The sequence below is a fragment of the Triticum aestivum genome, chromosome 7A, assembly GCF_018294505.1.
Source record: "Triticum aestivum cultivar Chinese Spring chromosome 7A, IWGSC CS RefSeq v2.1, whole genome shotgun sequence".
NCBI lineage: Eukaryota > Viridiplantae > Streptophyta > Magnoliopsida > Poales > Poaceae > Triticum > Triticum aestivum.
This window is the reverse complement of record NC_057812.1, coordinates 549,175,427-549,194,803: the sequence shown is the minus strand read 5'-3', so window position 1 is coordinate 549,194,803 and position 19,377 is coordinate 549,175,427.

Genomic DNA, 19,377 nt, shown 5'->3' with positions numbered 1-19,377 from the left:
GTCGTGGGAGGCGCAGTATTTATAGCGAGCAATGGCACACCTATGTAAGATATGGACTGAGCTGCACTAACTTAACTGCAGGTCCAGTTGCGTCACTGACATGTGGGCCAAACCCCTGTTGGGCCCATATGTCAGTGACCCAGTGCACCTGCAGCTAAGTAACAACTACGTGGGCATATTTGTTGGAGTAAATTACGAGGGAGCGAAGGGGTGGAAATATTGCTGGTCACAACGGATTGGACGAGCGTGGGGGGAGGAGAGTCATGCATGCAGATTAAATTAACCCCGCTAAAAAAACGATATTTTAAACATGGCTACTCGATCTATGGCAACTGGCGAGCCACCGCGCTCCAAGTCGTTCACCTGTGGCCCGACCATCAACTCCTAGGGATCAAATTATCACGCGAGCTGACTATTCATACAAAGGTGATCCACCACGTACCCGGTACCCGCGAATGCAGCAATCGTGCACCTAGGGTTTTAGGGTTTATTTGTTAAGATCGCCTTTACGTAACACTCATGTGTACGAGACAGCGAGAGGCCGACTGCGTGCATGCGCCTCTTCTCTTCGTATATGTACTCCACCATTTGTCTGGTGTCCAAAAAATTATAATAACTACTAGCAATGTGCCAATGCGTTGCCACACGATCAAAATAGATTGATACATATTCACCGATTTGATAGAAAAAAAGTCTAGTTTTGAGATACGTATATCACCAAAAATATGTTATGTTTCACTCAAAATATATTCCTTTGGCGGTTTTGATGAGATAAGGGAGGAATGTTGTTGGTTTCAAGATTCGAGAAGTGGTATATGTCTAATTTCTACTCTTACTAGCAAGATGCCCGTGTGTTGCACGGAACATCAAGATCTTGTGGGAGAAAAGGATGAACGAGGGAAGGCCTTATCTGCAAATGTGGTGAAGAGTGCGGGTAAATTGCCATATTTTCCTTCCTATCCGTCAGATATAAATCGGACGACCTACATTGCAGGATGGCAGGCCCACCATCATCACCAACTCTATTTTTTATCCCTACTCTTATAAAAAGCATTGCCAGTGATGATCGTGTGCCTGCCATCCTGCAATATAGGCCGTCCGATCTATATCTGACGGATAGGAAGGAAACTATGTCAATTTTGCAAAAAAGATACCCACACCCCTCTCCACATTTGCAAATAAGGCCTTCCCTCGTTCATCCTTTTCCCTCACAAGATAAACTACTCATATAAATGCATCTTGATGTTCCGTGCAACGCATGGGCATCTTTTGCTAGTTGTTGCAAAAAGCCCATGTGTGTGTGAGAGAGAGGGAGAGTGGAGGAGGACGGAGTGCATGTGTGACAAAGACACAAGGAGTGTGTGTGCGATAGGTATCAGCTTAAAATGAGGCAATAGTGTGTGTGTGCACGATTGAGAGGGTGTGTCTCAAGAAGGGAAGAAAAATCAACATAGATACAAGGAGCGGGAGAGAGACATGTATGCGATGGTGGAAGCACGAGTGTGCGGGTGTATAAACCTATCTAGAGGCTAGCTAGTCGATGAGTGTTTGTGAGAGAAATACGAGTCGGGGTGCGAAAGCGAGAGTTTTTGTGTGTGTGAGAGAGAGAGACGGTAGTCGGGAAGGGGAGTGGAAGCGGGAGTTGTGTGTGTGTGTCTATGAGAGAGAGAGGAGACGGTAGTCGGGGTTGTCTGATCAGTAAACAAATGAATAATGTCAGTCTGGGATGGAGACGAAAAGGAGACCTCACCAAATGTTGTGTCTACAGGAGAGAGAGAGAGAGAGAGAGTAGTTTTAGTGGTATGAGTCATATGTAGAGACATATAGGGTGTGTGAGAGAATACCATAGAGAGAAAGACAAAGCGAAAGACGAGTGGAGACTGTGTGTGTGGTGGTGAAAAAGAAAGCTTAGGTACCGAGTGATACCAGAGAACAGTAGAGACGTGAGAGATAATGAAAACCATGTAATGTATAATGATAGGGAGAGTGTGACACTTCTCAAGGGAGACGTCGAGAGACCATGTTTGCGAGGATAGGAGAAACATGAAGTGAGCGCGCGGGTGAGCTGGAGAAAAGAGAGTGATAGCTACCTGAAGGAGCATGCATGCAAGAGAGATGGGCGTGAAAGGAGTGAACAAAAAAGGGATTCAAATATTTGAATTCGAGATGATGATACATGTAATCCATACTCGAACCAAAATTGATCTGTCAAACATGCATACTCATATGAATTCACGCACATCTATGTTATTTAATATGTAGATATTACTGATCCATACATTTTAGTAGAACATAATTTGGTTAAAAAATCGAATTCAACCATAAGATTTCGAGATCGTTGTATTTGTAAATCATATTATACATATAAAGGAGCATAATTCTTTGTTGTGCTTTTGAAAGTATATATAAAAATGATGTATATAGAATGTAATTCCAATTGAAAATGGATCCCGCCTGAAAATAAATAGAATACAAACGGGATTCGAATTGAGTTGGCACGGTGAACGTGCACTCTGCAAAATTAGAACGAAGCGGGGAAAGTCACAGTAACCACCCGAAACCAAAATCTGCGAGATGGAAATCACTACTGCCTATCCCTGCCACGCAAAGCCTATCTGCTGGATTTCTATAGGTTTCGATAGGGGTAGGTTTGTAATTTCACCCAAACGTGACGTAACCGCCTCTCACCCGGATTCATACACGGTGGGCGCCAAAACACAGTGTGTCCTCGGCCGAAATCGACTCCTTCCCCGTTCCATATTCATACACGGTGGGCGCCAAAAACAAACTCTCGTCGGCAAATATTCGGTGTATGCGAGATTACCGTCCTATCCCCAACCGACTAATGTTGCTGTGATGTAGTAGAAATTTGAAACGGGGGCTAAGTTTGTAAATTTCCTCGCATTTGAGACAAGCGTGCCCTGAATACATGGTTCCCCCCTTCCTCTCTACCTCCCTTTTCCCCATCCGTACTCCATGGGCGCCAAAACACCCTCTCCACCCCACCCTCCTCCGTCCGCCGTCGTCCGCCACCCCATCCACCGCCGTCCTCCTCCACCATGCCGGAGCTGATACCCCGAAGTCGCCGTCCATTACAAGAGATCGACCTCTCTCATCCACGGCTTCGGACCGGGATCCTTGCATCCCGTCCTCTCGCTTCATCCCCGCCGTCGTCCACCTTGCCGGCACCGCTCCTACGACTGTCTCGTCCACCACGCCCGCCGCCACCATCTACCCTCCTAGATCTGCTTCCACGCCACCTACAACCATCGCTACCGCAGCACCATCAAATTCTCAGCAGATGCGTACACGGCGTCGCACCAGAGATGGTACTCTTTCGTATCTGCTCAACTTATTTATCGCAGCAAGAAAATAGATCGCCACTGCTTTACTCTGATTTCTTGTCTTGGTTGCGAAGTTGCCTTTGTCCGGTTTGCACCTTTAGATCCACCATGGCACGCTCAACACTATACTCCCAATGCTTATGGTTTTTCCATTTTATATTCCACACTAGTTAAATCACAGTAGACTAAATTTCAAAATTGGGTCAGTCAATTTTTCAGAGCTCGCCGGAGTTTGCCGGTGCGATCGAAGGGGCTCGGGTGGTTGTGGGGCCTCGCCGAACGAAGAAAACTCGACGCGGGTGGGGGTTGGGCCAGGGGTGGGGTGGGGGTGGCAGAGGAACATAGGTGGTGGGGGCCGGTGGTCCGGCCGGTGGCCCGTGCGGTGTTCTGTATGGGAAGAATCAGAGACGAGGAAGAAGAAGGGTTGGTAGACGTAGGATCTTCATCCAACCGCCTGAAATGGTCGAGAGACAGCTAGGAGTTGCATTCTTAATGCGCTCTGGTTCATCATGTGTGGGCACTGCGCAACCAACATTTTATTATCCAAAATCTGCTTGCTCTTCTTTACCATGTTCCTCTTCCATTCTTCTTTAATATGTACTCTCTCTGTTCCTAAATACAAGTCTTTGTATAGATTCCACCATGGACTACATATGGAGCAAAATGAGTGAATCTACACTCTAAAATGTATCTAGATACATCTGTATGTGATCCATAGTGGAAATCTCTACCAACACTTATATTTTGGAACGGAGGGAATATGATAGTAGTGCAGTATGTTCCTTATACTGAAGATGAGCAGGGACATTTGTAGTGTAGAGGTCGATACGGTCGGTTGTGATGGACACTTTGAGCCTCTTTGATTCGTAGGATCTTGTAAACATAGGAATAGGATTTGTAGTGGCCTGCCCACTTGAATCCTATAAGAATAGCAAGCAAATGCGGGGAGCTATGTCGCCTTTGAGAGTTACACTGATATTAACAGTACCGCACCTTCACTTGAAGAGAGCTGGTATCCGAAGCCTTTCTAGCCGTACAGGCAATACTAGCACATATATTCCAGCAAGTTCCACTTTGCTGATTTTACTCTGATACTTAAGGTTTTCCCGTTATATCTACACTATGATCTGTGTAGCTACTTTGTGTCGCACTAGCAGCAGTCCACTCTTGAAGCTAAACATTGCAATGACTTACAAAATTGGCACCAAGGCATTGAGTGCCATTCTGGATGCAATGAAGCTCATACGCTCCCCACCTGTTGATTCTTGTTTAGAATATGATCCTAATGACTATTCTAACCTCGAGGAGTCAAAGGCAGATGGCCTGTCCTGTTCACCCATCAAGGTGCCTATTCTAATTTGGCATTTTTTTATTGATTGCGGGTATCTTGCATATGTTGTCTTGCATTTCTTCTACTTTGTTGCACCGCCATCTGCTTAGTTTACTCATCATATATGTCGAGATGCCATGCCCATCCATTATCAATACATATTCCATTTGTCATCATACCATGTTTTTCCACTCAAATGTTGTTCTTGTGCATCAGACATCAAAAAGGAAGAGGGTGATTGCCGAACCTGAAGGAGCACCAGCAAAGTCCTTGAAAAACGTGGTGGTGCCGGAGAAATCAGACAGCACCCCACTTATATTGGCTGTACAACCAGTGACACAAAACGTAGGACCGACTCCAGCAGACTATACCCATACTTCACTGGCCACACCACTAGCCCCACCACACAGGACCTGCACTCCAGCAAAAGGTATACTGATTTCATTTGCCATAGCACCAGCTGTACCACAAAAAAATCCCACTCCAGCAAAAAGTACAACAAGTCCACCGGCCGAAGACCTATCCCAACTGCAGAGACGGCCAATTCCTGTAGATTGGAACCCCATTACATTTATTCTCAGTTTAAAAGACAATGCTTTCAATGTTGTTAGGGACTACGTGCATATATTCCCATCATGGGAAGATTATTGTGAAGACAAACACCATTTTCACATCTTCCTGTCTAACTTACGTGTAAGTGCTATTATTCATGGTTATTATTTTCCTGTTTTCTGTTGATTGAACACATCAATGATTTACATTACATTGTTGTAACTAGGCGAGGGTCAATCTGGATAGTCATGACGAGCAAAGCTTGCTTGTGCTTTTCAAGGAAGCATTGCAGCAGTATCGGTGTTACCTGCGGAAATCACACTTTGATGGCAAGTCTATAAACGAATTTTCGGTGAAGTCTCCTGTGCTAAATTTAGAAGACATTGAATGGAAAAACCTTGTTATGCACTGGTCTCGTTCCCAGGATGAGGTACTGTCTATGAAATCACATGACAATTTGAACTTCTACTTTTCCGCATGTGCCTTACGGATCTTTTTCGCAGGAAATCTGCTCGAAGAAGAATTCTAGTTTGACAAGAACGACAGGATATCGCAAATATGTTGCCCGTTGCTTTGCTCTTGTTAGTGCCTGTTGTCCTGTATCACTGTACTTGCATACATACCTGGTTCATTATGTGACAGCAGTATGCATGATAGCTTGCTTATCAATTGTTCGCTCCAAATTATCAGATCTGTATGAATGGTTACATTAGTGTAGAATATATCCAATGCCAATTTTTTAGCTCTGCATTGTTCTTGTAAGTACATGTTGTCCTTTATCAGTGTACTTGTAATGACAGGTAGTTGTTCATGTACCATCACTCTGCAGCTTATTTTCCTTTGCCCTCCATTTTCTACACATCAGATCTATATTTACTCTTACCATAAGGTTGGTACTGAAGAAGTTTAGCTGTGCATTGCTCTGTGCTGTACCTTTTGCCTGTATTGTTGCACTTACATTTATAGCTACTTTGTTATGTAGCATCACTCTTCATCTTATCTTAAATATTCTCCATTTTTTCGTATATTATCACATCTATATTTACTCTTAACAAAATGTAGAATAAAGGCAATGCTTTTGAAGAAGATTCTGTGGTAAACTTCTTGAATTGCCCCCCCCCCATCAGCATGGACAAGGCCTTTATAGAGCATGTCTTCACCAATAATGTAAGTTTGTCCATCTCAAGCCTTCAAACTTTGTTGTATATATTTGGTTAGGCATGAATGCAACAGCTGTTTATTTTTGGTGTTTGCATCAAATTGCTTGTTTAAAGTTTATTATGTAGTTCATAAACAAAAGTTTGTCCTTTCTCAATTTAAGTTTTCAGTTGTACAACCAAGTTCCTTCTTCATACCATGTAAATTAAACTATACAGAGCAAGTGATCTTCTTTTGCACTGCATGTATGCTTCTGTTCTTCATCCGTAATCCAGTGGTGTGGTGAACCTACCCACTACAGCACAATGTCATATTCTGCAATGTCTTAACTATGAACAATGTCATATCATTCTACTATTATTTAAACCGTCTCTTTATTTGCCAATCTGAAATTGTATAAATTGACAGCACACTAACCATTGATACTTATGAGTTCTTGACCTGTAATCCAGTGGTGTCGTGAAGCTGCCAACTCCTTCACAATGTCATTTCCTGCCATGTCTTGACCTAAACAATACCATATTCTGTTAATGCAATTTTAAACTGTGTCACTTTATTCGTCAGTAAGAAATATGATGAATTGTCAGCACTGATACTTTTATGTGCAAAACCTATCATGTGTGTGCTTGTTTATCTTTCAGAGTGAGGAAGATATAAGTGTTGAACAAGTGCAGTCTCATCATCTTGCTCAGCTGCTTGCGCCGCAGCTCCCCAGCAGGGCTAACCTTTCTTGAACTCTATTGAAGTGATGTCGGTTTTGTATATTATTTTGTCGGCGTGTTTAGTTGCACTGGTGGCGATCTTTGATGCCCAGTGTATGTAATCTGCTGTCTGCTTGTCCTTTATTATCATAGTGGCGAACTTTGATGCCCAGTGGATGTAATATGCCGTAATTTCTTTATTGTATAGTCTAGGTTTTTTCTTATTCACGATGCTGCAATTATTTTACTGTATATATATCCTGTCTTTGTAGTAAACCGGCCAAACCGTAAAATTATGGTACATAATCGGGCCGTCATGCAATCACGATGTAGGTTGGGAACGTGCCGAACAGCTCACGGGCCGGCAGCGGCCCGAAATGAACCCCGGGCCATGATTGTGTGAATCAAATCATGGGCTTTTAACAGGACAAAATTGTCTCAGTCCTTGTTTGGCCCAATCAAATATCGACTGCGAGCAGGCCAGATGCAAATCGTGCCGTAGTTAGGCCCAACTATATGACGGGCTTTTAACAGACAAAAATTAATATAGGGCTGAAATGTTAAATGGGCCCTTAATAGGCGAAAACTAATATCAGGCCTAATTACTTAGTGGGCCTTTAGCAAGTGGGCCCAAAAGCATAGTGTCCAGTTGACAGGCCGAATCTAATATGGGCCATAATTGAGCCCAAAGCCTCTTAAAGGGTCGGACCTGATCTGGGCCGTAATTTGGCCCAGAACATGGTAGGCTTTTAACGGGTCGGATCTCATATGGGCCACTATTAGGCTCGGAGCGCGGCAGGCCATTAATGGACCGGATCAAATATGGGCCGGCATTTGGCCCAAAACATGGCAGCCAGTTAATGGGCTGGCCTACTAGGGTCCTCAAAATCTTATGGGCCTACAGCTGGGTCGGCCCATTAATGTCGGCAAAATCTCATGGGCCTTTAGCTGGGCTGGCCCATTATGATCCGCATGAATCTTGTGGGCCTTTACCTGGGCCGGCCCATTATGGCACACAAAAATCATGTGGGCCTTTACCTGGGCCGGCCCATTATGGCCCGCAAAATCTTGTGGGCCTTTAGCTGGGCCAGCCCATTATGGTCCGCAAAATCTCGTGGGCCTTTAGCTGGGCCGGCCCATTATGGTCCGCAAAATCTTGTGGGCCTTCAGTTGGGCTGGCCCATTTAAACTTGATGGGCTGGTCCACGTGTCAACATATCATAGGTGCATCTCGCCCATTGGATGGGTGACACCTATGCCAACATGGACCTGACACGTGTCTCCTCCAGCCAATGATGATTTTACACGTGGAAGATCCCCATTGGTCGGGGCTGTTAACGGGTTATCAGATCCAAAACCCGACCTGATAGCTTAACGGCGTTCCGTTACGGTGGATGCCACGTGTCGGTCACCCTTGACGAAAGCACTTTTGTGACGCGCGATTTATCATCATGGAAGTGGACACTTCCGTGATGATAATTTTGGTAATGGCATGGAACACTTCTACGACAGCACAGGTATGACTATCTTGATTCTGTCATAAAATTGTCGTGGATGTACATGCATGACAGAAAACGCGGCCTACTGTGACAAACACGTATCATCATGGAAGTGTATTTTTTTGTAGTGTTGCTTTATAAAAGCATGCTCTTCTAGTTTCCATGATAGTAAGGATGAAGATCTAAAAGTGCTTGATGTGTCTCCTATTAAATCTTTGTTTTGCAATATGAATCTTGATAATGATGGGACTGGAGATGAGTCAACTTTAGTTAAAAGGCGTCCCAAAGATTCGGAGTTTTTAGATCTTGATGCAAAAGTTGGTAAAAGTGGGATTGAAGAGGTCAAAACTTTACATATCAATGAACCCACTATTTTGGGTTTCAAGGAATTTAATTATTATAATTGCTCTTTGATAGATTGTATTTCCTTGTTGCAATCCGTGTTAAATTCTCCTCATGCTTATAGTCAAAACAAAGCTTTTACCAAACATATCATTGATGCTTTAATGCAATCTTAGGAAGAAAAGCTTGAATTGGAAGTTTCTATTCCTAGAAAACTATATGATAAGTGGGAACCTACTATTAAAATTAAGATTAAATATCATGAATGCTTTGCCTTATGTGATTTAGGTGCTAGTGTTTCCATGATTCCAAAAACTTTGTGTGATGTGTTAGGTTCTCGTGAATTTGATGATTGTTCTTTAAATTTGCATCTTGCAGGTTCCACTATTAAGAAACCTATGGGAAGGATTAGTGATGTTCTTATTGTTGCAAATAGGAATTATGTGCCTGTAGATTTCATTGTTCTTGATATAGATTGCAATCCTACATGTCCTATTATTCTTGATAGACCTTTCCTTAGAACGATTTGTGCAATTATTGATATGAAAGAAGGGAATATTAGATTCCAATTTCCGTTAAGGAAAGGTATGGGACACTTTCCTAGAAAGAAAATTAAATTACCTTACGAATCTATTATGAGAGCCACTTATGGATTGCATACCAAAGATGACAATACCTAGATCTATTCTTGTTTTTATGCCTAACTAGGGGCGTTAAACGATAGCGCTTGTTGGGAGGCAACCGAATTTTATTTTTGTTTCTTGTTTTTCGTTTCTATTTAGTAATAAATAATTCATCTATCTTATTTTTAGATGTCATTTTATGCTTTAATTAGTGTTTGTGCCAAGTAGAACCTTTGGGAAGACTTGGGGGAAGTCTTTGTGATCTTGCTGTAAAAAACAGAAACTTTAGCGCTCACGAGATTTGCTGCCATTTTTTACTGGAGAGTTCAATTAGGTAGATTCTTTTTGCAGATAATAAATAGAAAATTATTCACGTCCACCAATTTATTTCAGAATTTTTGGGGTTACAGAAGTATTTGAAACCTACAGATTACTATAGATTGTTCTGTTTTTGACAGATTCTGTTTTTTCGTGTGTTGTTTGCTTATTTTGATGAATCTATGGCTAGTATCGGGGGCTATGAACCATAGAGAAGTTGGAATACAGTAGGTTTAACACCAATATAAATAAAGAATGAGTTAATTACAGTACCTTGAAGTGGTGGTTTGTTTTCTTATACTAACGAAGCTCATGAGATTTTCTGTTGAGTTTTGTGTTGTGAAGTTTTCAAGTTTTGAGTAAAGATTTGATGGATTTTGGAATAAAGAGTGGCAAGAGCCTAAGCTTGGGATGCCCAAGGAACCCCAAGGTAAAATTCAAGGACAACCAAAAGCCTAAGCTTGGGGATGCACCGAAAGGCATCCCCTCTTTCGTCTTCGTCTATCGGTAACTTTACTTGAGGCTATATTTTTATTCACCACATGATATGTGTTTTGCTTGGAGCGTCTTGTATGATTTGAGTCTTTGCCTTTTAGTTTACCACAATCATCCTTGCTGTACACACCTTTTGGGAGAGACACACATGAATCGGAATTTATTAGAATACTCTATGTGCTTCACTTATATCTGTTGAGCTAGATAAGTTTTCTCTAGTGCTTCACTTATATCTTTTTAGAGCACGGTGGTGGTTTTATTTTATAGAAATTATTTATCTGTCATGCTTCAGTTATATTATTTTGAGAGTCTGATAAAACAGCATGGTGATTTGCTTTGGCTATAAAATTAGTCCTAATATGATAGGCATCCAAGATAGGTATAATAAAAACTATCATAAAAAGTGCATTGAATACTATGAGAAGTTTGATACTTGATGATTGTTTTGACATATAAAGATGATGATATTAGAGTCATGCTAGTTGAGTAGTTGTGAATTTGAGAAGTACTTGTGTTAAATTTGTGATTCATGTAGCATGCACGTATGGTGAACCGTTATGTGATGAAGTCGGAGCATGATTTATTTATTGATTGTCTTCCTTATGAGTGGCGGTCGGGGACGAGTGATGGTCTTTTCCTACCAATATAACCCCCTAGGAGAATGCGCGTAGTACTTGGTTTCGATAACTAATATATTTTTCAATAAGTATGTGAGTTATTATGACTAATGTTGAGTCCATGGATTATACGCACTCTCACCCTTCCACCATTGCTAGCCTCTCTAGTACCGCGCAACTTTTGCTGGTACCATAAACCCACCTTATACCTTCCTCAAAACAGCCACCATACCTACCTATTATGGCATTTCCATAGCCATTCCAAGATATATTTCCATGCAACTTACCATCGCTCCATTTATTATGACAGATTACATCATTGTCATATTGCTTTGCATGATCATGTAGTTGACATCGTATTTGTGGAAAAGCCTGATGACCCACAAGTGTAGGGGGTCTATCATATACTTTTCGATAAGTAAGAGTGTCGAACCCAACGAGGAGCAGAAGAAAATGATAAGCAGTTTTCAGTAAGGTATTCTCTGCAAGCACTGAAATTATCGGTAACGGATAGTTTTGTGATAAGGTAATTTGTAACGAGTAGCAAGTGATAAAAGTAAATAAGGTGCAGCAATATGGCCCAATCCTTTTTGTAGCAAAGTACAAGCCTGGACAAACTCTTATATGAAGGAAAGCGCTCCCGAGGACACATGGGAATTATCATCAAGCTAGTTTTCATCACGTTCATATGATTCGTGTTTGGTACTTTGATAATTTTATATGTGGGTGGTCCGGTGCTTGGGTACTGTCCTTACTTGGACAAGCATCCCACTTATGATTAATCCCCATTGCAAGCATCCGCAACTACAACAGAAGTATTAAGGTAAACCTAACCATAGCATTAAACATATGGATTGAAATCAGCCCCTTACGAAGCAACGCATAAGCTAGCGTTTAAGCTTCTGTCACTCTAGCAACCCATCATCTATTTATTACTTCCCAATGCCTCCCTCTAGGCCCAAACAATGGTGAAGTGTCATGTAGTCGACGTTCACATGACACCACTAGAGGGATGACAACATACATCTCATCAAAATATCGAACTAATACCAAATTCACATGACTACTTATAGCAAGACTTCTCCCATGTCCTCAGGAACAAACGTAACTACTCACAAAGCATATTCATGTTGATAATCAGAGGGGTATTAATATGCATAATGGATCTGAACATATGATCTTCCACCAAGTAAACCAACTAGCATCAACTACAAGGAGTAATCAACACTACTTGCAACCCATAAGTACCAATCTGAGGTTTGGATACAAATATTGGATACAAAAGATGAACTAGGGTTTGAGATGAGATGGTGCTGGTGAAGATGTTGATGCAGATTGACCCCCTCCCGATGAGAGGATCGTTGGTGATGACGATGGTGATGATTTCCCCCTCCTGGAGGGAAGTTTCCCCGGCAGAACAGCTCTGCCGGAGCCCTGGATTGGTTCTACCAAGGATCCGCCTCGTGGCGGCGGAGTTTCTTCCCGAAAGCTTGCTTATGATTTTTTTCCTCGACGAAAGACTCTATATAGACAAAGATGGGCATCGGAGGGCCACCAGGGAGCCCAGGAAGCAGGGGGTGCACCCAGGGGGGTAGGGCACGCCCCCCACCCTCGTGGCCAGGGTGTGGCCCCCCTCTGGTGCTTTCTTCGCTCAGTATTTTTTATTAATTCCAAAAATAACTTCCGTGAAGTTTCAGGACTTTTGGAGCTGTGTAGAACAGGTCTCTAATATTTGCTCCTTTTCCAGCCCACAATTCCAGCTGACAGCATTCTCCCTCTTCATGTAAACCTTGTAAAATAAGAGAGAATAGGCAAAAGTATTGTGCCATAATGTGTAATAACAGCCCATAATGCAATAAATATTGCTACCTCTTGAGCACTACATTGGTTTTCCCTTGAAGAAGAAAGGTTGATGCAGTAAAGTAGCATAAGTATTTCCCTCGGTTTTTGAGAACCAAGGTATCAATCCAGTAGGAGATCACGCTCGAGTCCCACGCACCTACACGAACAAATAAGAACCTCGCAACCAACGCGATAAAGGAGTTGTCAATCCCTTCACGGTCACTTACGAGAGTGAGATCTGATAGATATGATAGATATGATAGATATAGATATGATGATAAAGAGAAATAAAGATGCAAAGTAAAATAAACAGTAATAGAAATAACTAAGTGTTGGAAGATTAACATGATGGAAGATAGACCCGGGGGGGCATAGGTTTCACTAGTGGCTTCTCTCAAGAGCACAAGTATTACGGTGGGTAAACGAATTACTGTCGAGCAATTGATAGAATTGAGCATAGTTATGAGAATATCTAGGTATGATCATATGTATAGGCATCATGTCTGCGACAAGTAGACCGAAACGATTCTGCATCTACTACTATTACTCCACACATCGACCGCTATCCAGCATGCATCTAGAGTATTAAGTTCATAAGAACAGAGTAATGCTTTAAGTAAGATGACATGATGTAGAGGGATAAAATCATGCAATATGATATAAACCCCACCTTTTTATCCTCGATGGCAACAATACAATACATGCCTTGCTGCCCTGCTGTCATAGGGAAAGGACACCGCAAGATTGAACCCAAAGCAAAGCACTTCTCTCATTGCAAGAAAGATCAATCTAGTAGGCCAAACCAAACTGATAATTCGAAGAGACTTGCAAAGATAAGCCAATCATACATAAAAGAATTCAAAGGAGATTCAAATATTGTTCATAGATATACTTGATCATAAACCCACAATTCATCGGATCTCGACAAACACGTCGCAAAAGAAGATTACATCGAATAGATCTCCAAAAAGATCGAGGAGAACTTTGTATTGAGATCCAAAGAGAGAGAAGAAGCCATCTAGCTAATAACTATGGACCCAAAGGTCTCAAGTAAACTACTCACACATCACCGGAGAGCCCATGGAGTTGATGTAGAGGCCCTCCGTGATCAATGCCCCCTCCGGCGGAGCTCTGGAAAAGGCCCCAAGATGGGATCTCTCGGGTACATAAGGTTGCGGTGGTGGAATTAGATTTTCCTGGTGCTCCTGGATGTTTGCGGGGTACATGGACTTATATAGGAGGAAGAAGTAGGCCGGTGGAGCAACGAGGGGCCCACGAGGGTGGAGGGCACGCCTAGGGGGTGTAGGCACACCCCCTACCTCGTGGCCTCCTCGATTGTTTCTTGACACCCACTCCGAGTCTCCTAGATCACGTTTGTTGATAAAATCACGTTCCCAAAGGTTTCTTTCCGTTTGGACTTCGTTTGATATTGCTTTTCTGCGAAACACTGAAATAGGCAAAAAAACAACAATTTGGAATGGGCCTCCAGTTAATAGGTTAGTCCCAAAAATGATATAAAAGTATAAAATAAAGCCCATTAACATCCAAAATAGATAATATAATAGCATGGAGCAATCAAAAATTATAGATACGTTGGAGACGTATCAAGCATCCCCAAGCTTAATTCCTGCTCGTCCTCGAGTAGGTAAATGATAAAAGAAGAATTTTTCATGTGGAATGCTTTCTAACATATTTCTCAATGTATTTTTTTCTTTATTGTGGCATGAATGTTCATATCCGAAAGATTCAAGATAAAAGTTTAATATTGACATAAAACTAATAATACTTCAGGCAGACTAACTAAGCAATTATGTCTTCTCAAAATAACATGGCCAAAGAAAGTTATCCCTACAAAATCATATAGTCTGGCTATGCTCTATCTTCACCACACAAAATATTTAAATCATGCACAACCCCGATGACAAGCCAAGCAATTGTTTCATACTTTTGATTTTCTCAAACTTTTTCAATCTTCACGCAATATATGAGGGTGAGCCATGGACATAGCACTATATGTGGAATAGAATGGTGGTTGTGGAGAAGACAAAAAAGGAGAAGATAGTCTCACATCAACTAGGCGTATCAACGGGCTATGGAGATGTCCATCTATAGATATCGATGTGAGTGAGTAGGGATTGCCATGCAGCTGATGCACTAGAGCTATAAGTATATGGAAGCTCAACAAAAGCAACTAAGTGGGTGTGCATCCAACTCGCTTGCTCATGAAGACCTAGAGCATTTTGAGGAATCCCATCATTGGAATATACAAGCCAAGTTCTATAATGAAAAATTCCCACTAGTATATGAAAGTGATATCATAGGAGACTCTCTATCATGAAGATCATGGTGCTACTTTGAAGCACAAGTGTGGAAAAAGGATAGTAGCATTGTCCCTTCTCTCTTTTTCTCTCATTTTTTTATTTGGGCCTTCTTTTTTTTTTTTTTGGGCCTCTTTTTCTTCCTTTTTATAATTTTTCGTCCAGAGTCTCATCCCGACTTGTGGGGGAATCATAGTCTCCATCATCCTTTCCTCACTTGGGACAATGCTCTAATAATGATGACCATCACACTTTATTTACTTACAACTCAATACTTAGAACAAAAATATGACTCTATGTGAATGCCTCCGGTGGTGTACCGGGATGTGCAATGATGCATGAGTGACATGTATGAAGAATTATGAACGGTGGCTTTGCCACAAATACGATGTCAACTACATGATCATGCAAGCAATATGACAATGATGAAGCGTGTCATAATAACGGAACGGTGGAAAGTTGCATGGCAATATATCTCGGAATGGTTATGGAAATGCCATAATAGGTAGGTATAGTGGCTGTTTTGAGGAAGGTATATGGTGAGTGTATGATACCGGCGAAAGTTGCGCGATACTAGAGAGGCTAGCAATGGTGGAAGGGTGAGAGTGTGTATAATCCATGGACTCAACATTAGTCATAAAGAACTCACTTATTGCAAAAATCTATTAGTTATCGAAGCAAAGTATTATGCGCATGCTCCTAGGGGGATAGATTGGTAGGAAAAGACCATCACCCGTCCCTGACCGCCACTCATAAGGAAGACAATCAATAAATAAATCATGCTCCAACTTCATCACATAACGGTTCACCATACGTGCATGCTACGGGAATCACAAACTTCAACACAAGTATTTCTAAAATTCACAACTACTCAACTAGCATGACTCTAATATCACCAAATCCATATCTCAAAACAATTATCAAGTATCAAACTTCTCATAGTATTCGATGCACTTCTATGAAAGTTTTTATATTATTCCTAAAAGAAAATTTCCATGTTGTTCTAAAGGACTCTCAAAATAATATAAGTGAAGCATGAGAGATCAATTATTTCTATAAAATAAAACCACCATAGTGCTCTAAAAGATATAAGTGAAGCACTAGAGCAAAAACTATATAGCTCAAAAGGTATAAGTGAAGCACATAGAGTATTCTAATAAATTTCAAATCATGTGAGTCTCTCTCAAAAGGTGTGTACAGAAAGGATGAGTGTGGTAAACTAAAAAGCAAAGACTCAAATCATACAAGACGCTCCAAGCAAAACACATATCATGTGGTGAATAAAAATATAGCTCCAAGTAAAGTTACCGATAGACGAAGGCGAAAGAGGGGATGCCTTCCGGGGCATCCCCAAGCTTTGGCTTTTTGGTGTCCTTAGATTACCTTGGGGTGCAATGGGCATTCCCAAGCTTAGGCTCTTGCCACTCCTTATTCCATAATCCATCAAATCTTTACCCAAAACTTGAAAACTTCACAACACAAAACTCAAAATAGAAAATCTTGTGAGCTCCGTTAGCGAAAGAAAACAAAATACCACTTAAAGGTACTGTAATGAACTCATTCTTGATTTATATTGGTGTTAAACCTACTGTATTCCAAATTCTCTATGGTTTATAAACTCTTGAGCACTGTGTTGGTTTTCCCTTGAAGAGGAAAGGGTGATGCAGTAAAGTAGCATAAGTATTTCCCTCGGTTTTTGAGAACCAAGGTATCAATCCAGTAGGAGATCACGCTCGAGTCCCACGCACCTACACAAAAAATGAGAACCTCGCAACCAACGTGATAAAGGGGTTGTCAATCCCTTCATGGTCACTTACGAGAGTGAGATCTGATAGATATGATAAGATAATATTTTTGGTATTTTTATGATAAAGAGAAATAAAGATGCAAAGTAAAATAAACGGCAATAGAAATAACTAAGTGTTGGAAGATTAATATGATGGAAGATAGACCCGGGGGCCATAGGTTTCACTAGTGGCTTCTCTCAAGAGCATAAGTATTATGGTGGGTAAATGAATTACTGTCGAGCAATTGATAGAATTGAGCATAGTTATGAGAATATCTAGGTATGATCATGTATATAGGCATCATGTCAGCGACAAGTAGACCGAAACAATTCTGCATCTACTACTATTACTCCACACATCGACCGCTATCCAGCATGCATCTAGAGTTTAAGTTCATAAGAACAGAGTAATGCTTTAAGTAAGATGACATGATGTAGAGGGATAAACTCATGCAATATGATATAAACCCCGTCTTTTTATCCTCAGTGGCAACAATACAATACGTGCCTTGCTGCCCCTGCTGTCACTGGGAAAGGACACTGCAAGATTGAACCCAAAGCTAAGCACTTCTCCCATTGCAAGAAATATCAACCCAGTAGGCCAAACCAAACTAATAATTCGAAGAGACTTGCAAAGATAAGCCAATCATACATAAAAGAATTCAAAGGAGATTCAAATATTGTTCATAGATATACTTGATCATAAACCCACAATTCATCGGACCTCGACAAACACACCGCAAAAGAAGATTACATTGAATAGATCCCCAAAAAGATCGAGGAGAACTTTCTATTGAGATCCAAAGAGAGAGAAGAAGCCATCTAGCTAATCACTATGAACCCGAAGGTCTGAAGTAAACTACTCACACATCACCGGAGAGGCCATGGAGTTGATGTAGAGGCCCTCCGTGATCAATGCCCCCTCCGGCGGAGCTCCGGAAAAGGCCCCAAGATGGGATCTCTCGGGTACAGAAGGTTGCGGCGGTGGAATTAGGTTTTTGTGGTGCTCCTGGATGTTTGCGGGGTACGTGGACATATATAGGAGGAAGAAGTAGGTCGGTGGAGCAATGAGGGGCCTACGAGGGTGGAGGGCGCGCCCAGGGGGTAGGTGCACCCCCTACCTTGTGGCCTCCTTGATTGTTTTTTCACGCCCACTCCAAGTCTCCCGGATCACGTTTGTTGAGAAAATCACATTCCTGAAGGTTTCATTCCGTTTGGACTTTGTTTGATATTCCTTTTCTGTGACACACTGAAATAGGCAAAAAACAGCAATTTGGGATGGCCTCCGGTTAATAGGTTAGTCCCAAAAATGATATAAAAGTGTAAAATAAAGCCCATTAACATCCAAAATAGATAATATAATAGCATGGAGCAATAAAAAAGTATAGATACGTTGGAGATGTATCAAATATCGATATAAAAGCATGATGCAAAATGGACGTATCAAAGCCACGTTCATAATTCTTTCATACATGTCACTCTTGATTCATTGCACATCCCGGTACACTGCGGGAGGCATTCACATAGAGTCATATTTTGTTCTAGTAACGAGTTGTAATTTTTGAGTTGCAAGTAAATAAAAGTGTGATGATCATCATTATTAGAGCATTGTCCCAAGTGAGGAAAGGATGATGGAGACTATGATTCCCCCACAAGTCAGGATGAGACTCCGGACGAAAAAAAGAGAAAGGCCATAAAAAAGAGAAGGCCCAAAAAAATGTGAGACAAAAAGAGAGAAGGGGCAATGCCATTATCCTTTTACCACACTTGTGCTTCAAAGTAGCACCATGATCTTCATGATAGAGAGTCTCCTATGTTGTCACTTTCATATACTAGTGGGAATTTTACATTATAGAACTTGGCTTGTATATTCCAATGGTGGGCTTCCTCAAAATGCCCTAGGTCTTCATGAGCAAGCAAGTTGGATGCACACCCACTTAGTTTCTTTTGAGCTTTCATACACTTATAGCTCTAGTGCATCCGTTGCATGGTAATCCCTACTCACTCAAATTGATATCCATTGATGGGCATCTCCATAGCCCGTTGATACGCCTAGTTGATGTGAGACTATCTTCTCCTTTTGTCTTTTCCACAACCACCATTCTATTCCACCTACAGTGCTATGTCCATGGCTCACGATCATATATTGCGTGAAGACTGAAAAAGTTTGAGAACACCAAAAGTATGAAACAATTGCTTGGCTTGTCATCGGGGTTGTGCATGATTCAAATACTTTGTGTGGTGAAGATAGAGCATAGCCAGACTATATGATTTTGTAGGGATAACTTTCTTTGGCCATGTTATTTTGAGAAGACATGATTGCTTTGTTAGTATGCTTGAAGTATTATTATTTTTATGTCAATATTAAACTTTTGTCTTGAATCTTTCGGATCTGAACATTCATGCCACAATAAAGAAAATTACATTGTGAATTATGCTAGGTAGCATTCCA